Genomic DNA, 12,910 nt, shown 5'->3' with positions numbered 1-12,910 from the left:
CTTCCGTTTGCGGATGATAGCTGTTAAAAGCTTTCTTTCTGGGGAAGGCCCCCTCTGCGGTTCTGCACCTAGTGGTCGCCGTCAACGGATGATAGCTGTTATAAACTTTCTTTCTGGGGAAGGCCCTCTGCGGTTTTGCACGTAGTGGTCAAAATGTCTGAATAAAGAGTCTGTTTCCGAGGGAAAGTTTATCAGGGCCCCAAAGATTCATGTTTATGGTCCCACAGTCTGATGGACCCCACTCTAGGGTCTTAAGTAGCGAGAATGGGTTTTTTTTTTTTTTTTAAGGTAATAAGCCAATTTATTTAGGAATAAGGCATGAGGAGTTCAAAGCTTCCAGATTACAAAGTGGGGTAACCTCTAGCAGCGAAAATGGACTAATGTAGCATTTTAACCACTAGTACCCGGTAGAGAAATAATAGCATATAGAGTGGTTTTTTTTTAGGGTAAAGAGTGAATTTATTGCAAAAGATGGCAAAAGGAGCTCAAGGCATCCCGATTACATAAATTTTGGAGCCAAATAAAGGAAATAGGCCAATCTGTCTTACTTATCGTAGACATTGAACCAGTTTAAAGCTTTGAATCTCAAAATCAGGCAAAGAGGGAACCCAATGGCTATTCCAAATTTCCACTTCGTTACCATTGCCAACTTGCCAAAGGAGGCCACTCTCCAAAACCGATCTACCCACCAACATACTCTTCCAAGCCCACAATGGCTTGTTAACCGATCCAGCTTCAAGGAAATTAAAGTGAGGGAAGTAAATGGCCTTAACAAACCTAGTCCAAAAAGAATCTAGATAAGCCCACAATCGCCAAGCAACCTTTGCCAAAAGAGCTCGATTGTAAAGAGTAGGGTCACAAAATCCAAGGCCGCTGTAGATGCTGAATTTTGTCACCCCCCCAGCGATGATGACAACTAGACGCGAAAGACTGGCAATGCCCTTTAAACCCATTTTTTTCAGAGTACCCAAACATCCCCTGTTCCACCTCGAAGATACGCAGTCACATAGTATCCTTGGTGCGGCCCCGCATAAAAAACAAACCGCGGCCACGTGTAAAAAACCACGGCCCCACACGGCGGCCCGGGTAAAAAAATCGCGGTCCCACATGGCGGCCCCATACAAAAAAATTACTGCCCCGCATGGCAGCGCCGAGCATAGCCACAGTGCCGTGCTGCCGCCCCGCGTAGCCGCGGTGTCGTGCGGCAGTGTCAAACCTACCCCTGACTGGCTAGAATTTTGATTGAAGGACAGGAACCCCGACATGGCATCCAAGCACACTGTGAAGTATCACTCCAGTGATTGAATTGCTGTGATGGAAGGGCTTTAGGAAATTGTTATGAATGTGGAATTAGGAGATATGATTAAATTAGTTGATTAGATTAATTAGATTGTTTGTTGATTAGTTAGGTTGTTGTTACAAATGGTTGGATTGTATTACCCTGTAAATAAGGATTGTACCATATGCATTGGATATGGAATATGAAATAAGAAATAAAATAGTTTAGTCTCTCCTCCTATGTATTTTCCCAGGAGTTCTCTCACTTACTCGAATTAGTGAGAAAATCCCCCTTTTATGGTTCTTGAATCTCATCTTAGATTCTGGAATCATAACATTGGTGCTTTCATTGAACCTTCCCCTTCCAATGGGTTTGTTCACCCAATACAATAGGCTGGTCTTCCTTTTCCGGTAACTGGAACGTCAAGATCCGAAACATGCATTCCTTCCATGTCTTGAAGATGCAATCTGCAAAGAGCATGAGAGGATTTACACTGTTGATCTTGCGGCAATTGAAGATTTTGGTTCAATGGCTGATCTTGAACCTTACTTGACACTATCTGGAGCATCCGTGGCTGAGATCACTTCCATTGCCATGGTTGTGTTGTCATCCACCCCTGTAGTTGTTGTTGCTTCTACAGAAATTGCAGTCACCACTGCCGTTGGTGTTCAGCCAATCAACACTGAGAATGGCACAAACCACCTAAAGGATGAGGAGACTGTAGCAGCGAAGACCGCAGCCGATGATCGCATAACCGCTATGGAAGTTTCGTTGCAGGCTTCGTTGGTTGCGAAAAGTGACGGAGTTTTTAAACTCGATCTTGCCGACCTAGTGGCAATGGCCAAAATCCATTGCAAGAAACCCATTTCCGGTGCAAATTGGAATGATACTAGTGCTGCGACACCATTCTTGAAACAAGATTTCTCAGTTTTCTTGGATTTTTCGCTCACTCCGCCATGGCCACCACCGGTCAATCGGGAAATAACTTACCTTATTTTCCACCAAATGTGCGCGCAAGGAACAGCGAAGACTTGGATTTCTCGGCCGCCACCGGAGCCGCCACCACCAACTAACAAAATAGGTGACGGTGGGGGTTCGGATTTCCCACTTGCGGAGAGAATGGAGTTCTCCGACGCTGAAACGGTACGGTAGCTATTACAGCAAGCAGAGCCATCGATCATCGCCTCCACGAGTACAGAGTCGATTCCGTCGATTCCAGCCTCGGCGCTTGTTGCTGCAGGGGGCTCTGTTTCTTCGTAGGGTACCTCTGTCTCAACGGGCTTGCATCAGGAGATCGATGAGTTGGGACCAGGCGGTGTTAGTGGACTTCTGGGCGATTCCAACACCCCGAGATTCCGCAGTAACCGCCCTCACCCTCAGATATATCACCGATTATCGTAGCACCGGCAGCCACACCTTTGTTGACAGAGCCGTCAATATCGTCGGTTTCAAGGCAGAACACGGCGGAGCCAACAACATCAGAGTCTTCGGCCTGGTCGGAGACCAAGAAGATGGAGGAACCAAGCTTGAGTTCCGCGCCAAGGAGGAGAGGGAGCTCTTGTTCAGCCTTCATCTTTGGATACATAACTCTCTTCAGTTCCTCTGCTCCGAAAGCATTTCTGTACATCTGCGCAATCTCGTTTTCGAATCAGGGATCATTAGATGAGGTTAATCAGCCATCAACGATTGCAGCATTCTCCTGCGCCATTGTTGAGTAAAGCTGGCAGCAAGAAAGAAAAGTTGCAGAAAAGAACAAAGCGACAAAGACACAAAAAAAAAAAGAAAAAAAAAAAAGAAAAAAGAAAGTGCCATCTCCATCTCTTTTTTGCTCAACGTCACGGCCAATAAAGTGATTTTTTTCCCATAGATTTGCTGTCCCATGTGGATCTAATGGTGGTTAGGACACGTGGATTGGCCAAGCTCATGCTGGGGGTGTCAATTCATATTTGTTTGTGGCCTCAGTACCCATTTCTTTTCATTTTTGTTTGTTCTGTTGGCCTAACTTGTGGGCTAGCTGGTTTTATGTAGATTTTCATTAACTCCAACCTTGAGGACAAGGCTGTTTTGATGGGCCATGGAATGTTATGAATGTAGAATTAGGAGATATGATTAGATTAATTAGGTTGTTTGTTGATTAGTTAGGTTGTTGTTACAAATGGTTGGATTGTATTACCCTATAAATAGGGATTGTACCATATGCATTGGATATGGAATATGAAATAAGAAATAAAATAGTTTAGTCTCTCCTTCTCTGTATTTTCCCAGGAGTTCCCTCACTTACTCGAAATAGTGAGAAAATCCCCCTTTTATGGTTCTTGAATCTCATCTCAGATTCTGGAATCATAACAGAAATTCAAAGCAACAATGGAGATAAGGTTAGGCAGAGCCTTGGAAAAGATAGGGGAGGACGCTGTTGCTGCAAATCCTGCTACTTCGTTGGGGACTCAGCAAAGGAAAGTTAGGGGCAAGAGCACCAAGAAGGTAAAGAGCCTTAGGCGTATCACATGGTCAATGGACCCTGTGTTGGACAAGTGTGTGTCCATCAAACTCGGTTCGGTCCGGTTCAACCTGGTTCACCTTTGTATTGAACATTTATACATTTTAGTTTAATATTGTCACATGCGATATAAACTTTTTGAGCATTATGTGTCCGTAAGTTATACTTAAAATGGTAGTCACGACTAGGGTTTGGGCTGGGCACCCTTATCATATAGTCGTCGCATTGGGTATGCCTAGACATGTGATGTCAGGGTACGAATGCGAGTGCTCACATGTTTGATGTGTGCATTGGCGAAGAATCTACTTTGTCGATTCCCTCATGTATTACTGCCAGATGTAGGAAGGGATAGACATGTGTCACCGACACCCTGTACCTGAGGGAACCCTGTCACTGCAAAGTGTGATCGCATTCTTTGGTTCATCAATGACTGAGACTCAAGCGAGTCAAAGCCGGTGTTCTGGGAATGCGTGAACACTTTGGGAGTGAAGGAGTTATCCAACACGGTCACCACTGCCCGATTGGGGAACACCAAGATAGAGACTGTCTGTGCATGATCGGATCAGAATCTAGATCCAGTACCGTTTTGGAAATGGTTTTGCAAAATTTATTTTACATAAAATGATACATTATTTATAGTTATTTCAAATAAAGTGTTTTATCGAGTTTTGCGGGACCCGATCGGATGCACAGACACTCTTATATGGACATGTACTATGGATTGGGGTTTGGCAGTACATGTGTGCATGCCCTAGATTCCATAATGATGGTGTTGATTAGTGGGGGGGTTGTATATGGTAAATTGTTATCATATAGGGAGTTATTTGGAATTTGCTAATTTAATTGGCTCTTTATTTAATTAATGGATTTGGTGCTAATTGTAATTATCCATTAATAATTAAATAAAGAATCTAATTAATACTTTCCCTATTAGATTCTGCTTCTTCACCTGTGTAGCACTTTGAGTTTAAACAGAATTGCCAGACTGAGAGAGAGAGAGTCAGACTCTCACTAGGGCTCTATTAAATCTATCTAGGATTTAATTAAACCCTATTATTATAAATAGGGGACCAAAAATACGCAGAAGAGGAGCTCTCCACGTTTTTGGAGCAGACACTCTCTCTCTTACGTTTTTGGTTTCTCTCTCTCCCTCTTGTGATCTCTCTTCTTCTTCTTGCTTCTCTCACCTGTGTTTGAGAGTTAGGGTTTGTGAAACCTTAGATCTGTGCTGAGGAGTTTGAGGGCATCTGGGATTGGCGTGTAGAACCTTGGTAGCACCATTGGAGGTTCAGATCTGTTTGCTTGGAGCGCTCATTGGAGGAAGAACCACTGTCTATTGGAGGAGCAACACTTGAGGCTCACCAGGTTAGCAGTTTTTTATTAATTCCTTCTGTTCATTGATTATTAATATTTATGGGATGCGAAAGATACTCGAATCGATTATTTTCCGCTGCGCATTCGAGTATGGGATGGATCCCTCTTGCCATGTGATGGACTAGAGACGAGTTTCTCCGTCCCTATTGTGATAATTAATTTTATGGAATGTAATAGGGAAGGAGAAACCCTAATAGGGATGCACCAGGGTTCCCATGGGCGACCATGGGAAACCCTAAAATTAAAATGGGGCACCCATGAGACACCCTGGGCTAACCCAGGGCGTGCAAAACCCTAAAGATAAATATCTTGGTCTCCCTAGGGAACCAAGGTTTGATCCCTGGACGTTGTTTGGCCAACAGTGTGGTATCAGAGCCACCTTTCCCACCCATGAATATTAGATAATTAATGGTTAATATGATTATCATGAGTGGGATGCAAGTTGGCACATGGGTGGTTAGGATATGGTTGTTGTAACAACCTTCCCATGTGCACATGGGTAGTTACAAGGTTGTTAGTGTAACAACCTACCCATGTGATGATGGATTTGGTTTGTTTTGTTTATTCCAATTATTGAAGCATGTATCCAATCAGGTTGTGATTACTAATTTTTATTTTAAAATTTTTTAATCATGTTCTATATGTGGGGGGGGGGGGGAGCGCACGCTGCCAAGCCTCTGTGCACGCCCTTCCCCATGAACCTACCATTGTGCGCATCCCCTTGTGGGCTGCTGTCCATGGGCCCTGTGCCTATGGGCTGCGCAGGGAGTGCCTGCAGCCTGCGCAAGTGGGCTGCATGCACCCCCCTTGTTTTCCCTCCAGTTTAACAAAAAAAAAAAAAAAAAAAAAAAAAAACAGATTTTTCAAAACAGAATTTTATTATTTTGTTTTGTTTTTGGAGGATGATGATGTGTGAAGAGATTCCCTCTTTATCCACTTGCAATTAAAATGCTATTTTAATTTTATGGGCGTGGATACATGATATCACATGCGATGTGGTGGTTCAATAATTGAAGGAATCCATGTTTTAATTTTTGGTTCACTTGCTTTAATGCCCATGCATGAAATTATATTATGATGTGAGTATGGGAATGGCATTCTAATAAATGGATGGATTGTTTATGTATGTGATACATGGGGTTATGGGTGGATGTGATGCTTCTCTCTCTTTCTCTCTCTCCCCCTTTCTTTTTTATAAACAAATGTACTCCACCCCATGGGCAACCCAAATGGTGGGTTGGTTTCTCCATGCGGGGTTTCTTTATTATTATGGAAAGGAAAGTGTATAGAATTTTTCTAGGTTTCCATTGTAATTTTAGAGGAGTTAGGACTCCCAGGGCATGTAGATGGTGATCCACATGTGGTGCTCAAAGCTTATGGAGATGCAAGTCACCTACTTTGAAGACGTGATCGGGCGAAAGAGATGATCGAGGCGGGGGCATCCATGGCATGATAAATGCACCCAAAGTTGTTAGTTTTATTTTTATTGGGAGGGTTCTTTAATTGCTTCTGATAAAAATGCCGCCATCCCATAATCACTTTTAATTAATGTTGATTAATTATGTTGTTTAAATCTATCCATGTATGTGAGAGTTAATTAATCCCTCTTTATTCACAATACATGTATGATATGGACTAGTCTTAATCGGTAGACATGTCCATGGCTTCCTATTGAAGATAAATATAGAAAATGTGTGACATGACCCCGCATAAGCCGACAGGACATTGCCAGGACCTCTGTCACGCATTTATCTATATTTACCTCCATCTAGATACGTTAGGGTATGGATAGTGAGAGGGCACTGCGACAGTGGGCCATCTTTCATGATTCCATGATTCTAACTAATGCGATAGGTAAGTACATGACTTGGGTGTATGTTAGCCGACAGGATCTGGACATGACACCCAGGTGGCCGAAAATATTGGAAGCCCATGAGGCGGACAGCTTAGTCCACACTACCATGGTGTGTATAATGACTCCCGACAGGGTAAGTTATGCATGCAAGGGTTGTAGGTATCCAATTCATCTTTTGGGTTATGAGGGAAACCCAAATCATGAAAGACCATTGATGTGTGTGTGCTCAATTTATTATTTTCAATGGTCATTAATTAGCATGTGGTTATTTACTTGTGCATGTGTAGATTAATATACGATGGTTGCCGTTAATTCCAACCTATTAACACTCATTAGCGAATACAAACTTAATGGTACAAACTATGTCGATTGGTACCGGAGCATTAAGTTGCTCCGATCTTGAAGGATTGTACACACGTTTTAGATGAACAAGTTCCTCCTCAACCCGACCCGAACGATTTCGAGGCAAATGAAGAGATGCAATGGTTCCTCATGAGGGATTCCAAGGCATCACTCTATATCCTAGGATCGTTTGAAAAATCGATTGTAGACTCGATCAGGATATACGCACTTCTTGGGGTAAAATGGATAAGCTTGTGAATTGTTCAACAGTTGACACACGCACATTCTGATGCGGTGAGTCAAATCCATAACTCCAAGATGTCTCAGGGGACTCCAGTGATGGATCATGTAATGAAAATGATCAATCTGTTTGAAAAATTGGAATCCATGGGGACTGATTTCAGCCTGCGATACAAGACTGATGTGATCTTAGCGTCACTCACTTCTGCCTACGCACCTTTTAGGATGTCCTACAAGATGTTCGAGAAGGAGATGGAGCTCACCGAGCTTGCTAATGCACTGGTAGAGGCTGAAGCGTCCTTGAAAAAGGACAAGGCTGAGGTCAATGCAACTGAGGCAAAGCCTTCTTCAAATGGGAAGAAGAAGAAAAAGGGAAGTAATGGCAAGACCCTGAAAGCCAAGGGTGGGAAGTCTGGTAATAAAGGCAAAGGCAAGTGCTTCTATTGCAAGAAGGAGGGTCACTGGAAAAGAAACTGTCGTGCTTACCTGGCAACTTTGAAAGACAAGAAGCCGGATGAAACAGAGGCTGCTAAAGAAGGTACATGTGATGTTCACATTCTTTATGAGTCCAATTTGTCTTTTGAACCGACCAATTCTTGGTTGGTGGATAGTGGATCCACTGTTCACATTTGCAATGATTTGCAGGGGTTCAAGGAGACAAGGAACTTGGAAAGAAATAAAGTGCGTCTTCGGATGGGCACTAGAGCTGAGACCATGGCGTTGGTTGTGAAAACTTTTATTTTAAATTTCTGCTAGTTTAGTTTTAAAGGATTGCTATTATGTACCCTTTTTCAAGAGGAAGATAATTTCAGTTTCAAAACTTGTTTTGGACGGATATAGTTTAATTCTAAATTGATTATTCGTTTTAATAATTCCTTTGTGGCATCCGGATATATGCAAAGTGGTTTGTATTTTCTAGATTGCCCTATTAGAACGAATGTTGTTTCAAATGTTGATTTGAAACGGAGAGCAGCTCCAGTGAACTCAACATATCTGTGGCATCTAAGATTGGGTCACATTAATGTGGACCGAATCAGTAGATTGGTGAGGGATGGGTCCTTAGAGAGCCTGAGGGTGGAACCATTCCCCACCTGTGAGTCATGCTTTCAGGGCAAAATGACCAAGAAATCCTTTAGCAATAAAGGTGCTAGAGCCACAGATCTGTTGGAGTTGATACACACTGACGTGTGTGGACCCATAAACATACAAGCAAGATATGGGTATGAGTACTTTATCACGTTCATCGATGATTACTCTAGATATGGTTACATATACTTGATGCGTAGAAAATCGGAAGCCTTTGATAAATTCAAAGAATTTCAAGCCGAGGTCGAAAGACAGCTCGATAAACGCGTTAAGTCCTTACAATCAGATCGTAGAGGGGAGTATCTATCGGATGAGTTTAAAGAACATCTCATATCCCAAGGGATAGTTAGTCAACTAACTAATCCAGGCACACCACAACAAAATGGTGTATCCGAACGATGCAATCGGACCCTATTGGATATGGTTAGGACGATGCTCACTTATAGTGAGCTGCCTCTTTCTTTCTGGGGGTACGCTTTAGAGACGGCGATATATATCTTGAATAGGGTTCCATCTAAGTCTGTAGCCAAGACACCCTTTGAGTTGTGGAAAGGGCGAAAGCCCAGTATTCAACACCTTAGGGTATGGGGTTGCATAGCACATGTGCAAAAGCAAAGCAGACAAGTTAGAATCCAGGACTTCGAGATGCTATTTCTTAGGCTACCCCAAAGGCACGATAGGCTATTATTTCTATGACCTAGTTGACCAAAAGGTCATTGTAAGTAAACATGTCACATTTTTGGAGGAAGAAATGATGACCCGAGGTCCGAACCGAGTAGTCATAAAAGAGCTATCGGATGGCTCGAAACGCGTCACTTCCGAAGTGAGACCAACCGACATACCCGCTGAAATACCAACACCGAGGAACCTCGACGCAGTGGGAGGACTGTTAGACCACCCACCAGGCTAACTCTTCTAATCGAAGAGGAAACAGTGGAAGAGTTCCACATGGTATCAGTTGAATCGGATGATGATCCGATGACATACACTGAGGCTCTAAAGGATGTTGATGCCACTAGGTGGCTGGAAGCAATGCGCTCTGAAATCGATTCAATGCATTCCAACAAGGTCTGGACTCTAGTCGATCCACCACTTGGCGTCAAGCCGATTGGATGTAAATGGATCTTCAAGAGGAAGAAGGGCGCAGATGGAAAGGTCGAGAGATTCAAAGCGAGACTGGTGGCAAAGGATTATACCCGAAAGAGGGTATAGACTATGAGGAAACCTTTTCACCAAGAGCGATGATGAAATCCATCAGATTTTATTGGCTATCGCAAAGACACTTTGAATATGAGATCCGCGGATGGATGTGCAGACCGCATTTCTAAATGGGTTCCTTCAAGAGAAAATCTACATGGAACAGCCAGAGGGGTTCTCTTCCTTGGAGGAAGAAAGAAAGGTGTGCAAATTACAGAGGTCCATTTATGGGCTGAAGCAGGCTTCCAGGAGCTGGAACATCAGGTTTGATCAATCAATCAAATCATTTGGTTTTGATCAAAACATGGATGAACCATGCGTTTACAAGAAGATCAGTGGGAGGGCAGTATGTTTTCTTGTTTTATACGTAGATGACATACTGCTGATTGGTAACGATGTAGGATTCCTTTCATCACTAAAACAGTGGTTATCCACAACGTTTTGGATGAAAGACCTTGGTGAAGCTAGCTATATCCTTGGGATCAAACTCGTAAGAGATCGCCAGAAAAGGATGCTAGGCTTGTCACAGGCTACCTATATAGACAAAGTCCTGGCCAGATTTAGTATGGAGGACTCCAAGAGGGGAAGTGTTCCCTTCAGACATGGAGTCAATCTTTCCAGATTTCAATGTCCTCAGTCTCAGACAGACATTGAAGAGATGAAGAGGATTCCCTATGCCTCAGCAGTAGGGAGTCTTATGTACGCTATGTTGTGTACGAGGCCGGATATTTGCTATGCAGTAGGCATGGTAAGTCGTTATCAATCTAACCCTGGACACGAGCATTGGAGTGCTGTTAAGAATATCCTCAAGTACTTGAGAAGGACTAAGGAATATTTCTTGGTTTTTGGATCTGATCAGTTGTCAGTATTGGGATACACAGATTCAGATTTTTAAACTGACAAGGATGACAGAAAATCCACGTCCGGGATGGTATATCTAATGGGTGGAGGTGCCATTGTGTGGCGGAGTGCAAAACAAAAGTCTACAGCCGATTCTACTACCGAAGCAGAATACCTTGCAGCTTGTGATGCGGCAAAAGAAGGTGTTTGGTCGAGAAAATTCCTATCGATTTGGAGGTAGTCCCCATCTTGTCAAGGGCTCTATTCCCGTTATGTGACAACAGAGAGGCCATTGCACAAGCTAAGGAGCCTAGGGCTCATCAGAGGAACAAGCACGTGCAGCGGAAGTATCACCTCATCAGAGAGATTATCCAGCAGGGTGACGTGAGTATCTCCAAAGTGGACACAACTGAAAATGTGTCTGATGCCATGATAAAGGATTTGTCACCAGGAGTGTTTGAGAAACACATGGAGGGCATGGGTTTAAAATGTATGGGGAATTGGCTTTGATGTACAAGTGGGAGCTTGTTGGACAAGTGTGTGTCCATCAAACCCGGTTCGGTCCGGTTCAACCCGGTTCACCTTTGTATTGAACATTTATACATTTTAGTTTAATATTGTCACATGCGATATAAACTTTTTGAGCATTATGTGTCCATAAGTTATACTTAAAATGGTAGTCACGACTAGGGTTTGGGCTGGGCACCCTTATCATATAGTCGTCGCATTGGGTATGCCTAGACATATGATGTCAGGGTACGAATGCGAGTGCTCACACGTTTGATGTGTGCATTGGTGAAGAATCTACTTTGTCGATTCCCTCATGTATTACTGCCAGATGTAGGAAGGGATAGACATGTGTCACCGACACCACACTGAGGGAACCTGTCACCGCAAAGTGTGATCGCATTCTTTGGTTCATCAATGACCGAGACTCAAGCGAGTCAAAGCCGGTGTTCGGGAATGCGTGAACACTTTGTGAGTGAAGGAGTTATCCAACACGGTCACCACTGCCCGATTGGGGAACACCAAGATAGAGACTGCCTGTGAATGGTCGGATCGAATCTAGATCGATGCTTTTGGAAATGGTTTTGCAAAATTTATTTTACATAAAATGATACATTATTTATAGTTATTTCAAATAAAGTGTTTTATCGAGTTTTGCGGGACCCGATCGGATGCACAGACGCTCTTATATGGACATGTACTATGGATTGGGGTTTGGCAGTACATGTGTACATGCCCTAGATTCCATAATGATGGGGTTGATTAGTGGGGGGGTTGTATATGATAAATTGTTATCATATAGGGAGTTATTTGGAATTTGCTAATTTAATTGGCTCTTTATTTAATTAACGGATTTGGTGCTAATTGTAATTATCCATTAATAATTAAATAAAGAATCTAATTAATACTTTCCCTATTAGATTCTGCTTCTTCACCTGTGTAGCACTTTGAGTTTAAACAGAACTGCCAGACTGAGAGAGAGAGAGTCAGACTCTCACTAGGGCTCTATTAAATCTATCTAGGATTTAATTAAACCCTATTATTATAAATAGGGGACCAAAAATACGCAGAAGAGGAGCTCTCCACGTTTTTGGAGCAGACACTCTCTCTCCTACATTTTTGGTTTCTCTCTCTCCATCTTATGATCTCTCTTCTTCTTCTTGCTTCTCTCACCTGTGTTTGAGAGTTAGGGTTTGTGAAACCTTAGATCTGTGCTGAGGAGTTTGAGGGCATCTGGGATTGGCGTGTAGAACCTTGGTAGCACCATTGGAGGTTCAGATCTGTTTGCTTGGAGCGCTCATTGGAGGAAGAACCACTGTCTATTGGAGGAGCAACACTTGAGGCTCACCAGGTTAGCAGTTCTTTATTAATTCCTTCTGTTAATTGATTATTAATATTTATGGGATGCGAAAGAAACTCAAATCGATTATTTTCCGCTGCGCATTCGAGTATGGGATGGATCCCTCTTGCCATGTGATGGACTAGAGACGAGTTTCTCCGTCCCTATTGTGATAATTAATTTTATGGAATGCAATAGGGAAGGAGAAACCCTAATAGGGATGCACCAGGGTTCCCATGGGCGACCATGGGAAACCCTAAAATTAAAATGGGGCGCCCATGGGACACCCTGGGCTAACCCAGGGCGTGCAAAACCCTAAAGATAAATATCTTGGTCTCCCTAGGGAACCAAGGT

This window comes from Telopea speciosissima, chromosome 8 (assembly GCF_018873765.1).
Source record: "Telopea speciosissima isolate NSW1024214 ecotype Mountain lineage chromosome 8, Tspe_v1, whole genome shotgun sequence".
NCBI lineage: Eukaryota > Viridiplantae > Streptophyta > Magnoliopsida > Proteales > Proteaceae > Telopea > Telopea speciosissima.
Note: the sequence above shows the minus strand (reverse complement) of the source record.